The sequence below is a fragment of the Chelonia mydas genome, chromosome 5, assembly GCF_015237465.2.
Source record: "Chelonia mydas isolate rCheMyd1 chromosome 5, rCheMyd1.pri.v2, whole genome shotgun sequence".
In the NCBI taxonomy this organism is placed as follows: domain Eukaryota; kingdom Metazoa; phylum Chordata; order Testudines; family Cheloniidae; genus Chelonia; species Chelonia mydas.
Window position 1 is genome coordinate 128,197,994 of NC_051245.2, and position 20,274 is coordinate 128,218,267.

Consider the following 20,274-nt stretch of genomic DNA (forward strand, 5'->3'; position numbering starts at 1 on the left):
ACTTAGAGGTGACAGACAGCCTCCCCGTCTTTACCAAACTCTTGAGTCATCCCAGCCATATGGAACAAAGTTTAAATGCCCACAACAAACATGGTTACTTATGTTACTTCTGCATTACTCCTCTTCCCTCTGTTCAGAGACGCTAAGTACGGGAGACTCCTAGACTTTGATTTGATCTAAACATTTATTAGACTTAAGAGCTCACACAATGGTGCTATGGCTCTGCTGGGGCCAATGACATACTCCAAGGATCATGGCTCCAAATTCTAAAACCATTAGCCTGGGGGAATGAAACTGTGTTTTCCATGCACCTGTGACTTCCTTACATCTCTTGTGTGCTGTTTCTCCATCCCACACCATTACACAAAACCTGTTACTGCAGTTCCCAGTTTCTGAAGCACGAGGTCTGAATTCTCACATGAGAACTGCGTTTGTGTTCTCATGAAGTCAAATGGAACCGCTGATTTGGAGGAAATGTCGCTGTTACAATACAGAATCAAAGATTTATGTTTTAAACAGGCAGCAGCTAATATCAAGAGGGAATAGATATATTACAAATAAGGAATTTCCAAGCAGCTAATAACCTTTCCCTACCCACCATATCCTAGGATACATTTTAAGGTTTAAGCATAACATATACATTGAAAATAGCAGAAACATCTGGGGTTTATTATAACACCACTTTGCTAGTCCAGGGCATTGTACTAATCCCTGCAGGCCGATGCTCACCCTTGACCTGCCAAACACGATTACCGCAGTCAAGCAACTTCCCCATGCTCCACAGCTGCTCTCCTTCCCCCACTCCCGTCAACAGACATTAGAGCTACTATCCTATAGCAACCAATCAAGAACTTTGGTTGCCATGGTCACTGCATGGAGCTAAAAGATAGGATCACAAGCATGATCAGTGGAGTCATTTTGCCAGCAATGCTGGGGGCAGGCGAAAGACACACAGAGCCCCATAGTGCTACTAGAGTCTTGTCTCCCCATCAAAGAGCCCCGCAGTGTAAATCCCCTCCTTCTCCCTTATGCCCCCAGTCCTCATGTGGCTCTACACACCTCCAGTGACTCTTCCTTCCAAATCCCAGTCACTCCTTCCTCTCTGGACAGAGTCCTCCCTTCGCCCCTAAGCATTGCTCATGCCCAGCAGGAGTGAGAGCAGCTCCTAGTGTCAAGAGGTTGCAATGTAGCTGCCTTCTCCAGATGAGCCCAGCTGGCAGGAGAGTTCAGGTGAGTATTGCCGTGTAAAGCAGCTACAGAAACCTCCCTCTGATCCCCACTCAGCAGCCTGCCCCAGCCAAATGAAAGATGGGGTGGGGGCAAAGTTGGGATGTTCACATTCAAGCTATGACCAGATTTACCCCTGCTTACTTTACGGGAACTGAGGCAGTCCCCCTCCATTATGAATATTCCCACTCCCAAACAGGTATTTGGGCGAACTGTTCTAGCAATATTACATCGTCACTGTCCTTCAGCTTTCCCTCCTAGATTAAAGTGCATTGATTAAGTGCTATCTTCATTTTGGTGGTGGACCACTTGAACCTTTGCTGGTTACAGTATTCTGTCCAATTTATCCTGCAGGATAATTTGGAGAAGTGAATTTCTAAAAATAAGCCTGAAGTGTCTTGCTTTTCAAAAGTTCCGTTTCTCAATAGCTTGGCAAAACCTCTGTGTTAAAAGTAATGATACTTACTTTCACTTTTTTTCTGTGTGTGTTAAATTCAGCCCGCCGATCAATTGAAACGTCTTCTTGGAGTTATGCCATGGTGAAAGAAATGTGCATTTAGAGAATAAATGAAATTGATTCTCTGCTGGTATTAAGGGGATATCTAGATGATGATTTAAATATAACCCCGATCCCTCTCTGAAGAAGCACCTGGCAATTCTGGTTTTGGATTATAGTGTGTCTCCACAAAAACTTTATGAGGTCATGCATTTTCCCTTCCCCCATTACTCCTGGCTGGAACTTTTACATGTGGCGTGCTCCATGCTAGAGGCTTTATGAGAAATGTAGATACTAGTGCTGGTGAAAAAGACACAGTAAGCACCCAGATACTAACCCAGCCCTAAATTGGCAGCGTTTTAACAAGGGGCTCCCTCAATGAGTGACACATGTGCCATATCCTCTGTAGCACATTCCCTTCTCTCCCAACTCAAAAAATCCTTCAGTGCTTCACTTTCCTTTCTCACATCAAAAAAAAAAAAATCAATCAAATCACACCCCAGATCCATCCAAAACTCCCCACACCTCAGATCTGCCCACCTATCCACTCTCCCCCACCCCCTTATGAGCTTCTCTAGGCAGTCCCATCTATCAGCTGTGTCTCACAGAGGCAGCTGTTGGGTCATTCTGTAGCCTCTAGCTATAGGATGGCTGAGATGGGTGAGAAGCAGGTCCTCTCTGATAATGATGGGCTGGGTGGGGGTTTGGGAATATTTGTTGCTTGTAGTGAGTGGGTCAGCCTGACCTCATCTCCCCTCGCTGGGTCAGGGGAGGGAGGGAGTCCTCCCTGGCTTGCAGGAAGAGGGTCTAGACCAGTGGAGGGAAAGGGTCTTTTCTATCTTGTGTGAGAGAACTGGGGAGGAGGAGGAAAAGGGGAGATCAGTGCTAGTGCTACGGAACAAACATGGATCCCCGGCTAACTGACGGGAGAACAGACCTGCATTCATATTCTGTAAGTATATTCCTTTGCCTGGGTTGTTGGTTTTTATCTTATCTGCTCAAAGTTTACGGAATCAACATAAATGGGTGCAAAGCAGTTTTATGAATGTAATTGGCCTGGTAACCATATTCCAAGCACTTGGTGCCTCAAGTTGTTACTTATCCTACAACAACTTCAAAGCATTTTACTGGTCTTGTTTGTTCTGTGCCTCTTTGGGACTGATCAGAAATGGACTCTGACTTTTTCCAGGAAATTGACAGTCCCTGGTTAGAGAAGAAGCCTTTAGTTACAAATTCACCATGAAACAAGGCAATCCAGCAATGCCTGGCGTCCTGTTAATCTGTCAAGGGAGTTCTGTACCAACTGAAGTTTTAAAAAAAGGAAACTATCTATTCATAACATTCAAACGCTCCCCTGCTGGGGGCTGATTTCCGCTTTTCTAGAGAGAATTGACTTCCTAAGGCTATCAAAAGAACATACATTAGTCGAAGATTTGTTCCTCGCTAAGAGTTATTAATACAGAAATAAAGGGGTTATTTGGGAAAAAATACACTGGTCTCTCGCAGCAATCTTTATTTTTCTTACTTACGGACAGCAGCGCTTTCCAAATCTGTGCCATCCAGCTGTTAGCAAATTTCACAGAACCACTCCCTAAGGGGGCTTTGTCCATAAAAGCTCCAGCATTTTTATGTAACCAAAAATTAAATACGGCTTAAACAAAAAGATGCACTTTTTCCTGACACATCCCTGGTGGAGGAATTCTATGATGTAATAACATTCTAGGAGGGCTTAAAGGTCAGGGGCATTTACAACTGAACTCGTCTTCTTGCTATAATTGTGAGGGGCAAGTTTTTGCGTCCGTTTGCACATGCCTTAAATCTGCACTAACAACTCTGAAAAGGTGAAACATTTTGCCATTTCTTTGCAACTCCTAAAAACATGAAGGTAGAATGAGAAACTGCAGTTTCTTACTTTGCAGAACCTGAGAATAAGATGACAAAGGTGCTGAAAACACCTGCATATCTAAAACCACCAGGTATACACAAATTCCACCTGTAAGTCAGGTTAACTATTAACATAATGAAATAAGTATCAACATTACTGTTTCTCTTTCTCTTCCTTATCAGCTGTTGCCCTACTGGAGACCACACACAGAGCCTCAAACCAAAAGCATGAAGTCCGACCTAATTTCTTTCAAATGTTATGCTTGAAACACAGAAGTTTATTCACTGTTTTAGTTGACAATAAATGGCTAATTATCTTTTTTCTTGTTCCCTGGCTCTTTTAGAGTTAGGTGCTGAGGTCACCCGCAGACTCATGTTTGAAAGCAGTGGGTCACTTACAGAGGGTGGAAGCAGTGTAGACCTCTTTCAACAGGACTCCACTCCATCTCCAGCTTCTGTGAACTAAGGACTCAATCCTGCGAAATGCTGAACACTGTGGTCTGTCTAGCAGGGCAGTTAAGCATGTGCTTAACTTTAAGCATGTGAGTAGTCCCATTGAAGCTAATGGGATTATTCGTGTTCCTTACAGTTAAATGTGTGCCTAAGTGCTTTGCTCTTCGCAGGATCCAGCCTTGAGACCTCTGCACTTCTCCGGCAGGGGGATGAGGAGGGAAACGTGGGACTGTGCAATTGCAATGGATCAAAATTCTCTGCAGAGGGGAGGAGTGAGCTGGGCCCAGTGCTCTCCCTGTGCTCTGTACTGGTGGCACTGGTCCAGCTGCACCGACAGCGTGCCGAACTGGGGCTGAACATTCCAACCCCGCAGCTCACTGAGAAAATCTTTGATGGGGGCTTCCCACCTCCCATAATCAGCAATAGCACATTCCTTTGCTACAGTGGGCAGGAAGGCCTCCGGGAAGCATACATAACTGTGGGCCAAGTGAACGGCACTGGAGCTAATTAGCATCACAATCCATTCTTTGCCACTTCTGGAAGCAGTACAGAGCTTTTCCCTGTGGCCGGCCTTTTGCTCAGGAAGAGATGGGGACAATGAGAACAGGTTCAATTTTACCCTCCTCATCTGGCCTCTTTGTGCTGCTCAGAACCCGGTCACTAGCGTCACAGGTCAGTGGAGATCTCGCCTGGGGCAGAGGAGCAGCTCCGCTGGTGTAAAGCAGCAGAGCCGGGTCCTCGCCAACTGCCTCATCCTGGCACAGTGGGCAGGAGGTGGTGTGTCAGCGCACCCAAGCTCCATCAGCTCTCCACTGATGGGGCCAGGGCAAGCTGGCATTAAGTTAAAGCAACCGAGGCTGCTCTAACTCATGTGGAGACTTGGACAGTTTGAGAAAGAAGGAGCTGTTACTGGTGCTCACCCACCTCCCCTCTGAACAGGTCTTGATGCAGGAGAGAGTCTGAACTAATCATTTTAATTTTTGGCATCCAAAGACCCCTGGGCACCTTAGGAATATGAGTTCAGAACTAAGTACCATAAACAGGGCAGCATGAGAAGAGGAGGCATCAAGACGCTTTTTGGCTATTGCAAGCATCGCAGTACTTACCAAATAAAAACACCCAAGAAGCATGAAGGTACTCATGGGTTTTCATCTAAGTAATGTGCTGCCTTTCCTTAACCAATGCTACAACTCAGGGTGTCAGATTTAACCTGCATGACAACTCAACAGGAAACCTTAACACACACAGCAAGAATTAACAGAGACTAGCTTTGGGTAAATTAAAAAAATCCAACCTGGGATTTAACAGTAAACATCGACACTTTCCTCCTTTATCCAGAGCTGGTAATTGACTTCAAGGTTACAGCTATTGCCAATGAAGTGCACTGAAGGAGCAGCTACAGAAATCAGAGCTGGTCATAAAGAGTTTTACAAAGCTTCATCAGGATTTAACTGCCTTTCTCTGTCCCTGATTGCTGCTTCTTTTCAGCATTTTGAAGATATTCTTAATGTGCACTAGTGATGATTAATGAGGGTCTTCCAAAGGACAAAAGAAAGTAGAAAGAAGGAGGGGGCGGGGGAGATTTGGGAAAGATGCAGGTTTGTTTGTTGTTACATTCAATACCAAAGCCAAAGAGACCATTCAAATATCATTTTCATGATGAGGACTAGATGGCTCACACATTGCATTGGGAAGGGGCACACAGAAGCTTGGTAGTGAATGGAAGTAGGAACCTCCTGATAATTGAGGCTTATCTACATGGGAAAACTGCACCAGTTTCACCTCAGATCTGAATTTAAGCCAGGTTAGTTACACCAGTGCAAATCCAAGAGTAGACACTTCTATTTCAATTTAAGAGTATCTTATTTTGATTCAGTTTAAGTCGATTGGGAATAAATTTAAGATAAATCAAAATAAGAGTGTCCACACAGGGATTTTCACTGGTTTAGCTAAATTGGATTAAAACCTGATTTAAGGTAACCCAGTGCAACTTTCCCATGGAAACAAGGCCTTGACCCAATAGTAGGAGTGAAAAATGGTCTAATCCTGCAAACACATAAGCATGTGAGTAACTTACTTGTGTGAGTATTATCATGGATCTTAATGGAACAATTCACATGAGTAAAGTTACTCAGTGCTCACATGTTTGCTAAATCAGGCCCAAAGGCACTTCAATCGACAGCTTTTAGGAGATCTGTGTCAAATCAGTTGGGGGTCCGAGTCCACTTTAGACGAAAAAGTCGCCCAAAACACTATAGGCGGCAACACAATTGGCAGAGAGTCCAGTGACTGAAAGGGTACTGCACTCTCCCTGCCCAATCTCCCCTAAAGGTCATCCGCCTAGGACAGGGCTGAGATGGATTTGCCATGCAGCGGGAGGGTTCTGTACCTCTTCTGGGGGCAAAATGGAGATGCTGAGGAGACAGAGAACCTAAGTCTCCACCAATGTCAAGCTGCTCACTTCCATAAGCGTTCATTCAGGAGATTTCCAAAGGAATCAGTGGAAGGAGCGCATACGTTGCCTGATTCTATGCCTGCTGAAGACAATGGCAGAGCTGCCATTAACAGCAGGGGTGCAGGATCCAGCCCACAATACCCACTGAAAGTCACGGGAATCTACCTTTTAATTTAGTCGGTGCTCAGAGGAAAGAAGAGAGGGAAAGAAATCAATCACAGCACTGATGTATTTACTCCAACATCCACAGGATAAAATGCCTAAACTGGGCTCAAGACACTTATTTAAAATGATAATCTCTCTCTCTCTCTCTCTCTCTGTCTCTCTGAAAGCTGGAGAACACACCTTACTTAGCATTAGTGTCTGAACTTCCAGCACACAGTCAGGGAAAGCTGGGGAGTGTTTTCCCTGAATCAGGACTGGCTGACTGGGCCCATAGGCAAGAGGCATGTGTAATGACCAAGAGGTAATTTATTTGGAGCAATGCCTAATTTCAAGCAAGAGTGACCTGATGGTCCCCCTTAGATCCACTAACAAAGGAGACATTCCACATGTGGTTCCCGCCATCTATGCACTGAAGGTGGCATTCAGTTGCCTCTCTAACGCTATTCCCCTTCCCTGCCTCCAATGGAGGGAACTCGACAAGAGCTTCAGGGAAAGGGGAAGAGATTGAACACATAGCAATGAAGCTGCGAAGGGCCAGAGCTGGTCAGAAGGCACAGTGTCTCTGCATGAATGTCCCAGACTTTTCTCAGAACCCTTGGAATCAGCATGAATCTCTGGGAATCCTCTTGGCTAGGGGCTGGGCCACACGGATTTTCCACACCTCCTCCACTAAGCCCCTTCACTGTGCTTAGCCAGGACCAATGTTCAACAGGAACAGAAAACTCAAATAAGAAAAGATGCAATGTTGAGTTAAAAGAATATATTTTTAAAATTTGTTTTAACGAGCAACATTCTTAAACCCAAAGAAATTATCCAGTTGCTATATGCTCCTGGCATGTCTCATAGCCTGGGCAAGGAAACTGTGTTAGCCAGTGTGACTCTGGGGTTCTCCTCCTTTAGCACAACACACCAGTGTTTGCATTTACTCCCTCATATGCTTCAATGCAATTAATGTAGACAAAAATAATTCCTAAATCAAAATGTATCTAGGAACAGAAACAACTGGAGAGGCCAGAGCTGCTGGAGCCACAGAATTCAATCTGGCAATGGTTCATAGGGTTTAAGGCCAGAAGGGGCCATTATGATCACTAGGCCAACCTCTACACCACAAGCCATTAATTACGGCATCATGCCCATAACTTCTCTTTGAGCAATAGTGTATCTTCCAAAAATCCATCCAGTTTATCTAAAGACTTCAAGTGGTGGAGAACCCACCACATCCCTTGTAAGTGGTTCCAGTGGTTAACTACCCTCACTGATAAACATGCTGTACCTTTTTTCTAGTCTGATCTAGTTACCAGTCATTTCCTGCATCCTCTGGAGCTCCCGCCTGGATGGAGTGTTTTGTCCATGGTTCATTGGCAGTCTGCCCTTTCCAAGAACAGGTATGACTAGCAGCTTTCAGAGTCTGGTGTCTGATTTTCAATAGCCTGGTTCATCTCTATAGACCAGATCGACACTTCAGCGGCTGACCAAGCTGCAGATGTCTGGTTGCAACTGTTCATTTGCAGCGGTACAGCCGAGAACAGTGGTGAAAAGCCGACGCTGGTACGGCTAGAATATGGAATATGACAATGTTCTGCTTTCCGTCTCCGTCAGCCGTGCTAACTCCCCCGTGGCAAAACCTGCCAGGGGAGGAAAACTCATGGAGCTCCTCTCCGTCCGGGTGGGTGGGAGTTGCTGTCGTTTGGACCTAGACCTCTGGGGGAAGTGGCAGGAAGCCAGAAACATCTGTGCCTTTGCAGGTCTCTGGCACCACACTGACAGTCCCTGGTAGTGCAGGTCCAATGCAGTCGCACTGCCAGGATCTCCTCTGTCTGCTGCTGCCCCCAGAGCCTCCCTCAGCGAGGAGTTCCCGTCACAGAATTGGGTGAGAGAAAAACGTGCATTCTACCTGACACACCTACCTCTTTTCTCACCTCCTCCCCATGAATCCCCAGAATCGGAGAGAGCCCTGCAACACCCCTTTCTTAGCAAGGAGGGGGAGCTCCATGTTTAGAGGATCCTTCCATGTGCTAATGTTTAGGGCTTGATCTGGACCTATGTTATTTCCGGGTCTCTAAAGCAATCTCCATATATTGGGAAGGCAGTGTGGTCTAGGGGATAGAGCTCTGGCTCAGGAGTCAGGAACCCTGGATTCTATCCAGGCTCTGCCACTGACCTGCCACAAGGTCCTGTGCGAATCGTTTTCCCTCTTGTTTTCCCCTGCCTTTATCTATTTAGACTGTAAGCTCTTTGGGACAGAAGCTGTCTAGCAGTATGGAACATTACCCTCAGCTGAGATTCTAGGTGCTGCCATAATGCACATAAGAGCAATATACTCAATGCAGTTCCAACCTACAGGCAAATTCCATTTGCACAATAAGAGGTCATATTTTATATTGTGGCATTAATAACCAATATACATTTCCCAAATAACCAATACACATGTCCCAAATATAATACAAAGACTAGGACTGAAAGCTGCATTCAGTGATATTTCAATACACAGGGGACAGAATGCCCAATACACTACCATTAAGAAACATTAAGTAGCCTACCACTGACTTGTAGTGGCCAACAGAATTGTTAGATTTCTCCTAAAATACCAATTTATGAGATTGCTTCCTGCAGTACTTGATTTAAAATTGAGCTTTTCTGTCATAAGCCGCACCCATGAAATCCTCCTTCAAGCATCCCTGCAACTGTATTTTACCAAGACTCTCAGTTTACTCATTGCAAAATCTATACATGAAGCTGTAACATTATTCTTCATGGGGGATCTCCACTATTAGGTGTACAATAATCTAAACTGCTGTGCAGGTAATCAGTAGACACGATGAGGGCTACTGCCACATGAACAAGCTGTTAAGTGGGGCTGAACATGAATAAAAGTCCCAAAGGCCAAACCTAGATCTGCCTGATCTGGATTGCCTCTTCTTATGGAGATGAAAGGGACAGTCAACCCAGCGGGGCTGATAGAGGCAGACAAGGCATGAAAGAAATGACCCCAAACAAACAATCTCAACACTGAATTGTGCTTACTTTGTTTAGTCCTATGGGGACCTGGCTCAATATCTAGTTGGCCCATATATAGGGCCAAATTCTGTAACTCTTTCTCAGCCTTGCCAGAATTAGGATTGCTTAATTTGGCCTCAACTGACCAATCCACATAATGGGGTATGTTTACACAGCCCGCAGAAGCCAGCCTCCCAGGCTGGGCCCACAGACTCAGTCTTGTGTCCTACTAATAGCTGTGTAGCAGAAGGAGCTCGGGCTCTGGAACCTACTTTTAGAGCACTAGTGCGAGACCTGCTAGCCCAAGTCTGTTAACCCTGGCTGACAGGCTCCCTCCTGCAGGCTGTGTAGATGTACCCAGAGTGTCTGTTTTCCCAGAAATCCACCTGGGGAACTCCCACACTCCCATGAGAGTTATGCCCATATCAATGAGCAAATGGGTGCCAACAGGATTTCATGCACTGAATGCCACAAGTGAAGCAGAAGCAATTATCTCACAGGATCCACGAGTTGACGTACCAGAGAAACACAAATGTTCAAGATAGTGGATTTACCGAAAAGTTCCCCATTCATTCTAAGAAAATTTGTCGCTATATTCAAAGCATTCCCTAATTGTTTTTTCCCCTTAGCAGAAATAAAGCGGCTCCAAATACCAGAGGGGAAATGAAAGATGGGAATGAGAAAAGGACAGTACAGTATGTTCATTAACATCTCTATGACCTCACACTGAACTTTTCATATTCAGATCACATGGGACCAGAGCAGAGTACATGCCAGGACCTGTGCTTCCCTCTCCCAGTTCACCTGCGCGCATAGCTTTGACACTGCTGCACTTCCGAACTCTTTAGAGGGCTGCTCGATCCAAGCTGCCACTTTTGCACGGCTTCCTGCCATGTTAAGACGCTCATAAAATACAAATAAAGTCAAAGCACTGAAAGATCTTAATAAAACATGCCCTGCCTCCCACACAACTACACTGAAAGCTCAACAGCTGTCTGGGGTAGGCAGCTGCCTGCTTGCTGAAGCTGTGAAATGAAAGGTTTGGGATGTTTTGGCAAACATATTCAGAGCCAAATCCTGCAGTCCTTCTCAAGCCACGCTCCCACTGACCACAAGGGGAGTTAAGTCTAAGTGGAAGCCCTGCGTGACTTCTGCCACCAATTGCCAGGCCTTCCTTGCTCACAGAAATATTTCTGACACACAGAATCAGCGATTGTCACCACTCTCTGCACTTCGCTGGGGCTAGGGAGGGGAGACATGAGACGACAGGATGGATCTCTCTCATGCCACAGGGCACAAGCTGACAACTGATTAAACTGCAAGGCAGGTGAATTTTGGATAGAAAGGAAGGTGAATTTTCCCAGCATAAAACCCCACCCAGCTGAGCCATGACTTGGGGGAATGACCTCGATTGAAGTCTAGTCTTCAGCATTCTCTACTCATGTCGTGCTGGGGATCTGAGCAAAGTTAGATATACGTTATATCCCCACATCACAAAGCCTAACACAACAGGAAGAGAGACTCCTGGAGAATGGGCCAAGATTATGAAACTCTCACACCCCTACCCCGCGCAAAACTAGAATTACATTTCTAGTGAAGCCAAAGACTGGTGATTTATTCCAAACCATTATTCTGCCCCCCAAAATACAGTGGAAGCCTCAAGTCTAGGGCTGGCCTTCAGGAAGCTGAGAGTAACACAGAAGTGAGACATTTGGATTTGTGAGTGGTGCTCTCAGAGCACCCTCTAGTGGCCAGAGAGGGGCACCATGGGAGTAGCTAAATTAGAGGAGTAAAAAAATTCAGGATTAATGGCATCCAAGGACGTACTGGAAAAAAAATCCCAGGACCTCACTTGAACCAGCCTTCATCTAAAATCATCATCACATCAGTATATCAGGTTATAGTCCCCGTGGCAAATACCAACTAAGAAGGGTTGGATAAGTGAGGGGACGGCTGATGTTTTAAAACAGAAATTACAGAGCTGGCATGGCTCTGAGTAATTGTACCCCGCAAAAGAATGAACAAATATCCTCTCTTCTCCCTTGACAGAAAAACGACTTAATTTACACACATCTATGTTGGAAGTCCTTTTAGGTACGTTCTTTCTGAAAACATTATTTCCCAATGTCTTTTGCTTACAATCAGGTGAAAGGAAACTTCTGGAGAATACTTTTCATTCAGATAAGGTTTAAACATTGCAAACATACTCTACACTTTTGAAATTTATTGATACAACTCTCTTTTCTGTTAACATGACCAGTTAATAAAGATTGACCATTTTTTTCTTTTTTTTTTACATTTCATATTTTTCCATAGCAAGCTCTGTTAGTGTTATGGTAGCACCTAATTTTAATGACATGTTAAATTATTATTAATTTGTACTGTCACAGCATCTAAGAGCCCCACTCACTCACAGACCAGGACCCCACTGTCCTTGGCACTATATAGACACAGAACTAAAAGAGGATCCCTGCCCAAAAGAGCTACAAGTCACTTACGCTTGTGCTTAAACTACGTTCCTTGTATTTTTCTATTGCAATCCTCACATTAAAACCATGTTTAGCTTAGATTTTCTCAGGCTGGAACAAATGAATTCAGAGTTGCCCACAGAGAATTCTGAACTGGAGAAGGGAGTAATTTAGGGTTAACTGAAACACTTGAAGTGCATTCATATGGTTCTTTGTACAGCTTGAATGACTCACACAAAATATTGACACTTGGTTTGTTTTCTTGTATCATAACGGAACATGATAAACTATCAGTGCTGTTAAAGTTGCATTCACTCTTGTTACTTTTGGAATGTTAACAAAACACTGATTTGGTAAGAATTCATAGCATTTCCAGAACTTCTAACACTTTGCGACATGATTGTTCTTCGTTGTTTGACTCTCGATTGTAAGCACCTGCCCCAAACTACTATTGGACATTTAGGGCTAGATTTTAAAAAGAGCTCAAGACTAGATTTTCCAGGACTCAGCAACCTCAGCTAGCAGGTCCTGATTTTCAAGACAGTGCAGTTCCCATTTAGGCACCTAAATAACGCTCAGATTTTCCAATGTGCTCAGCATACAGCAGCTCCTACTGTGACACTTGTGACCAGATTTTCAGAAGGGCTCAGCACCTTTTGAAATTTGGCCACATATTTTGGGGCCTAGATGGGGAGCTCAGCTGATCCCAGACTGAGAGTGTTGAGTTCAACCCCTTACCATCCCAGCTAGAATTCATAGTTGTTTGGGCGGGTTCTGTTTCACACCAATTTATGTTTTCTTTCTGTCTCAACTAGTGCATTTGCAGTAGTCTCAGGAGGGAAGACAAGTGAGACAAACTGAGATTTAATTGTTAGCTCACAAGCTTTGCCAGGGGTTAATGTTTTAAAATCCTTACATCCTAAACAAATCTGAACAATATTATACCAGAGACAAATACGTTCAGCCTTCCCCAACTACCAATATTTGCACAAAGTTTAGGAGAGTTTCTTTACTTATTTCAGGGGAATACCTTTCTATACACAGCCAATAGTTATTGGATAACCATACTGTAGCTATACTGGTATGTACTTACAATTTTATTTGCATTCCAGTGGCTATCCTGGAGTAGCTCTTGCTGTGTTACGTCAAAGGCAATTGAATAGTGACTGATCTCACATAGTACACAAACCATGAAGATACTTACATGCTTTAAACGAGATTCATTATCAAATTGTTCTGAAAATGGTCTGGTATGTTTGGAATCATTCACACGTTGCATAGAGGTAAAGGGCTTTTCCTTCCCAGTCATACCAGGAGTATTTAAATATTTTGGGTTGGAAACGATAACATAAATTTGTCACTTATTCTGCAAGATTATTTTCCCCTAGAACTGGTCAAACATTAATTTGAAAACAGCTTTGGCTAGCACCTCAAAGGATTCACAGATCTTCATCGCTCCTCCAAACCTGCCTTCTTCCATCCAGATCTTGGCCCGCCCTTCAGATCTCTCCTCAGAAATGTGCATGATTATCTATTTAAACTTAACATGCCCAAAACTGAGCTCTTAATCTTCCCCACCAAGCCCTTGGTTCTGCCTTTCTCTGTTACTGTGGTCAGCACCACCTCCTCCCATCATTCAAGCCCTCTGGCTTCAGTGAATGCAATTTTCATCCCCTCAAGTCCATTCAAAAATCACAAAATCATAGAAGTGTAGGACTGCAAGGGACCTCAACAGGTCATCTAGTCCAGTCCCCTGCTCTCAGGGCAGGACTAAGTAATAACTAGATCATTCCTGACAGGTATTTGTCTGACCTGTTCTTTAAAACCTCCAATGACGGAGATTCAACAACCTCCCTAGGTAGTTTATTCCAGTGTTTAACTACCTGGACACTTAGGAAGTTTTTCCTAATGTCCAACCTAAACTGCCCTTGCTGCAATTTAAGCCCATTTCCTCCTATCCTCAGAGGTTAACAAGAACAATTATTCACCCTTCTTGTTGTAACAGCCTTTTATGTACTTGAAAACTGTTATCATGTCCCCTCTCAGTCTTCTCTTTTCTAGACTAATAACAAACCCAATTCTTTCAATCTTCCCTCATAGATCATGTTTCCAGGGGTTCTCAGGACAAATTTTTGGTGGCCTCAGAGTGCGGCCACCAACTCTTGCTGGTGGCCACTCTCACACTTTTTCCTAAAATACTTAATTAGTTTTAGGAAAACCAAATAAATATGCACATATACACGTCCAAATCTTTGTAATTTATGTATTGCTAGCTAGTAAGTCCGTTGTGAAAAGTGATATTAACAAACATACGAATATCACTACTTCACCCTCCCCCTCACCATCACAGCCCAGGAGGCTGTGGCCGCAAGAAAAGTCCCTGGTGGCTGCGTTTGAAAAATGCTGTTTTAGACCCTTAATCATTTTTGTTGTTCTCCTTTGGATTTTCTCCAATTTATCCACATCTTTCCTGAAATGCTGCTCCCAGAACTGGGGAGTTCTCCAGTTGAGGCCTAATCAGTGCGGAGTAGAGAGGAAGAATTACTTCTCGTGTCTTGCTTACAACACTCCTGGTAATACATCCCAGAATTATGTTCGCTATTTTTCAATAGTGTTAAACTGTTGACTCATATTTAGCTTGTGGTCCACTATGATCCCCAAATCCCTTTCCGCAGTGCTCCTTCCTAGGCTGTCATTCCCCATTTTGTATGTGTGCAACTGATTGTTCCCTTCCTAAGTTGAGTACTTTGCATTTGTCCTTATTGAATTTCATCCTATTTACTTCAGACCATTTCTCCAGTTTGTCCAGATCATTTTGAATTTTAATCCTATCCTCCAAAGCACTTGCAACCCCTCCCAGCTTGGTATCATCCACAAACTTTGTAGGTGTTCTCTCTTTGCTATTATCTAGATCATTGATGAAGATATTGAACAGAACCAGTCCCAGGACCGATCCATAAGGGACCCCACTCGATATGCCCTTCCAGTTTGGCTGTGAACCACTGATAACTACTCTCTGGGAACGGTCTTCCAACTGTATAGTAGCACCCTCGAGGCTGTATTTCCCTAGTCTGTTTATGAGGGAGTCATACAAGACAGTATGGTGCTGCCAAGGTTGTATCCCCTGGTTCTTTGTTCTGAAATCACTCCCTCCATCTTTGCTTCCTGCCTTCTCCACCATAACAAACTTGTCTCTACCTAGAAGACCCTTCACAGCTTAGCCCCACTGTGATAGGGTGCTCAGAGGGCTGGGTGGCTTGGTGGCTAGTGAACCTGACCTCCTTGTCCTGCTGTCAGGGGAAGGGGTGGTAACAGTGCCTGGTCCCTGCCCCCAGGCCAGGAGCATATGGGTCTCCCCAATGCATCTGGGCCTTTTGCCCGTAAGTGGGGCCCTGTGGGAGCCGAAGCGAGCCTAAATCCACCGACATGGACTGCTTCCTACCTATGGGCCCCTTCAGTTTGGGGCATGGCTCCTATGGTCCAAACAATCACTAGCTTCACAGACAAAGTCCCTGCAAGACCTGCTGCTTCTTAAAGTGGGTGGTGGCTGCGGAAGGGTCTGCTCTACGGCCTCCTCTCAGGCTCCACCTTCTGTCAGGCTTCCCGGAGAAGGATCCCTTTCTCCTGTAGTCTGTCCACTGCCCTTTTCACCAGCATGCTCGGCAGGCCCGGAGGAGTGGGGTGACCAGGGCCCAGTATTGCCTTTTAACCCCTTGTAGTCCAGTGTGGGGTTTGTATACCCCATCACACCTGCCCTTCCTGTCGACTCTAGTAAGGTATCGAGCTGTTGATCTAACCCACCCACTCCATCCCCCAATGACCTCTGCTCTGCCAGTGATGCCACACTTTGTTGCCCATTAATCCAATTTTCTTGCAAGCACCTTCATGCTTTCTCCTTTCCCACCCTTTCCATCTAGCAGGAGTTCCCTGCTCATATCCGCAAAGCCACTACCTTATCCTCCTCCCAAACTCTCCATAAAAAACTCACCTGAGCAGTGATGCTTGTGACCCGGCAGTTGATGCGCTTATTTTACCAAACACAGTCATTTCACTGTGATTTTGTCCAGCCCTCTCCCCTCCCGTTGTTCTCCCCTTCTGTACTCTTTTCACATGCTAACACTGTCAGCTCTTTGAGGAAGGGATGGTCTTTATTTGACAGGTGCGTACAATGGGGTCCTGACTGGAAGATACTGCAATATGAGTAATAACAACAATATTGTAAGCTTCAGCATCCACTTGCTGTGGCTTTTGGAGGAAGCATCTGAAACTGACAAAAAGTCACAGCTTTCTGATGTCAGTTTCCCCTTCTGCCAGGGAGTGAGTGCTTCTCTGCGGGATGCCCTGGGGTATTCCGTTGGTGTCCCAGAATGCCCGCCAACAGAACTGTTCAGCCTATTTGCAAACTTAGTTAGCATAGCAGGTCAATGATGTCATTTGGAGAGAAGCTGTCAGCTTCCATCCATTTGTAATACTAAGTTTCTCAGTTTTTCCACCACCTGTACTCACAAGAGCCTGACGTGCCCCACTGAATAAAGACACAATAGTTCTGGAGTTAGGACAAGCCAGATAAAATTGATTTGTTCAAGACCATTTGAAAGCGAGAATAATATTGTTCCTTTGCACAATTTTAGGGATGAAGAAACTATGGCAACAAACAATCCCTCAAATGATCCTTTTTAATATTGGCACTTAGCCCCTATTCTACTCTGTGCAATGAAAAGTGTTAAAAAGTTTGGGTTTTTCTTTTTCTTTGTTTCTGTTTTATCTGAAAGCCTTTTTAAATTTGCACCTCTGTCTTCTTTGACGGATGTTCTGCAGTTACCTAGAGTAACTTTAGAAGACAATTCAGTTAAAAAGAAAACCTCCCTGTGTGATTTATTTAAATAATAAAGCTGATTCTGAAGCTAATGACAAGTTACAAATTAAAACAATGCTTCCAGCCCCCAGATTGAAAGGATCTGAATTACTTTGACAGCAAAAATAGAAAAAAGGATTGAGAAAAGCTAGAATTTATTTACTAAGTTTATCTCTAGTGGTACAGAGAATTTTAGGAATAATTCCTTAGCTTAACTGCCACATTTCATATCCCAGAAAACCAACAGACAGAGACACCTTAAAGGAGATAAAGAATGAAAGCCTAAAGCATAAAACTAGTATCTGCTTCTCTGCCCCATATGTTTAATTTTTTGTTCTTCCCACTTTGGAATAGCAGTTTTCATTAATAGGTTGAAATGCTGTGCTTTGATTTTTAATGTTACTTACTATCAAAAAAGAAAAAAGAAGGTTCTTAACAGGTAAAAGACATAACTCACAAACCTAAGACCAGCTGTTTGAAAGTGTTCAGTGACAGAACTAACGCATAAAGGTGCATTGTGTTTCACATGAAAGTTTAAATTGTACATTCAGGTCTCAAGCCTACAAACACTTACATGTGGGAATGACTCTACATGAGTTGTCTCGTCACATGCACATGTGTTTGAAGGACCCAGAATTTAATTACATAAAATGAAATGATACTTAGGCCTGACTAGAAACTTTTGCAGCTACAGCAATGTCACTTAGGGTTGTGATTTTTTTTCACAATATTTCTTATACCTAGCACAGATGCAGTAATACTGGCGAAAAAGTACTTTTGCTGGTATAGCTTATTGGGTTTGGGGCACTGGTATAAGCTAATACTAGCAAAAGCACTCTTTTGTGAGTAAAAGGTACATTTCTATTTGGAGGGTTTGCCAGGATAGCAATACCAGCAACCCCTTTCTAATGTCAGCAAGGCCTCACAGCACCTGGCTGACGAGCAGCTGGCTGGAGCTGAATCCTGATAAGATTGATGTGATGCTGCTAGGAAGAAAGACATACTTCCAACAACTCACCTGCTCCATTGCAACCCCTGCCCTTGACAGCACCTGCCCTTGGATTCTAAGATCAGACAGCATCATTGGGGTTGTCATTGAGTCATTAAATGCAGTTACATACCCAAATACCCTTGCTGACAAAGAATTTCCACTTCCCTCTGCAGTTGGTCAGAGGACAATGCCCCCATCCTATTGCATCCTGATCTGGACCCATGTGTTTGGAATTTCCCTACACCGGAGAATGAGCCTATAGGAAGCTACACCTGATTCAGCAGCTCATCTGACACACACAGGGTTTGGGGACATAAATCCCCCCATTTGGTACTCCCTACACGGGTTCCCCCTTGGACACAGTTCAAGGTCTCTGTACTGATTTTCATGGCCCTGCTTAGAATTGGCCCTACTCCGGGAGAGACCATCTCTCTCCTCACACAATGATGACCTCACATAACAACTTTGCTCGGCTGGAAAAATTAAGTTGTCAACAGCCCAGAGAAGAGTAATCTCCGCAGGAGACAGAAGCTCCATGAAAACTGGACTGAGACAATGGAACTCACCACCAGACACAGTTAGCATGGCCGCCGCCATCGCCGCATTCAGAGCCAACTGCAAAGCCATTTCTTTGACGTTGCTTACCTGTAACCACCCTTTCAAACACATCTCCATCCCCACACTATAAACTTATATCACTCATCTCCTCCCCCACATGGAGCTGCAAGCTTGTTCCGGTCGGCAGGGCTGGAAGGGAGAGAGATTTTGGCGCTTCCTTTTTTTTGGAAGCCACCCAGATATTACAGTGATAACAAGCAACTTTATAGAACCTAGATGGATCGAGAGATAGATAATGAAAAGGTCAAAGGAGTATTTGTACCTGGTTTGCATCGTAAGGGAAGTCTCCCCTGACGTATCTAAAACTCTTATTCACACTCATTAATAAGTGCAAGCCGTGCAATCTGTCTCTCACTGAGCAAGACAGAGCGAGAGAGGACATACATGGCGGTGATGTGGTTTATTGGCATGAGACTGGGATAGCTGCCACTAGTGAATTACACAAGTCATCTCCAATGGCTGATTATTAAACCTTTATATTGTGTGACAGCATCCTGTGGGTCACAGCGCATTAAAAGAAACATTAATTTCGGCATTTTAAAGCATTTTCACATTTTCCGCTGCTGCTCCTTGTAAAGCAAGGCGCCTTATCTAACAATATTCCAACTGTACCAATGAAAGGCAAGAGATTTAAAATAAAAGAGATCTCTAGGCTATAGAGGGCTGATTCTCTGCTACCCTGCACCCCACAAAGTGAGGATACTCTAAATTGCTACCAAATCTGAATTTCAACATTTTAAACTCATTTTGCACTGTTGTAAACCACTACACAGGGCCATGGGGAAATCAAATTCTAGATTTGTTTTATTTATATGACAGTCCATTGTAGACACCCCAACCGAGGTCAGTGCCTCATTGTGCTAAGCACTGCACACACACATAGTAAGAAACAGTCCCTGCCCCAAACAGCTTACATTTGAAATGTGTATAAAATAGCTTGTTGATAAATCACGGTGACATAATATAAGGTCTTGAGGGCAAGGTCCTGTCTTCCTATGTTTCTATAGTGCCTGGCACAACGGGACCCTGATCCTGACTGCAGTGATTGAGAAATACTACAATAAAAATAATACATAACATTAATTAGTAATAAGGCCCAATATCCTAGGCTCGATCTAGCAAGCTGATCCACATAGGCAGGTACCTACAGCTGTTTCTAGCCCAGACAGCTCACAAAGCACCTGACCTTAAAGTACCAGGGGTCTGGTTTATCAGACCAGACTAATTTGGGGACAGTGGGGATGGACAGGGGACATTTTTTAACGGTATGTTCTTTTTGTTAAAATCAAAAGTTGAAAGCAGCTCAAAAGTTTGGACTCAGACACAGTCCCAATGGAGATGAATTAGCGGGCAAAGTGCATGCAAGGTGGCCAAAGGACAACATAAATGCAGCTCATCAGATGGCTCTGTGGTTTATCACAGATGCCAGGACCACACCGGAGTAAAAAAATAACAAAAAATCTACTTGCCAAGGGCTTACCTTAAAAACTTGAATGACATGTGGCTGACAGTGGGCTTTCCCTTTCTCTCTCACACACACATACACTAGTGTCAGCTTAAGGCTCTGTACAAAGTAAGCCCATTATTGCAGACTATTCCTAGTTCACATGGGTCATCTCACGAGGGTCGCCGCAAGAGAAGTGTCATGGGCATGGGGAAAGCCGA

General features: G+C 44.2%; 1 protein-coding gene across 7 annotated transcripts in view; it reads right to left on the bottom strand.

The window, feature by feature from the left end:
* NRG1 (neuregulin 1) overlaps positions 1–20,274 on the bottom strand; it is a 720,225-nt gene that overhangs the window by 205,670 nt on the left and 494,281 nt on the right. The window lies entirely within an intron of this gene.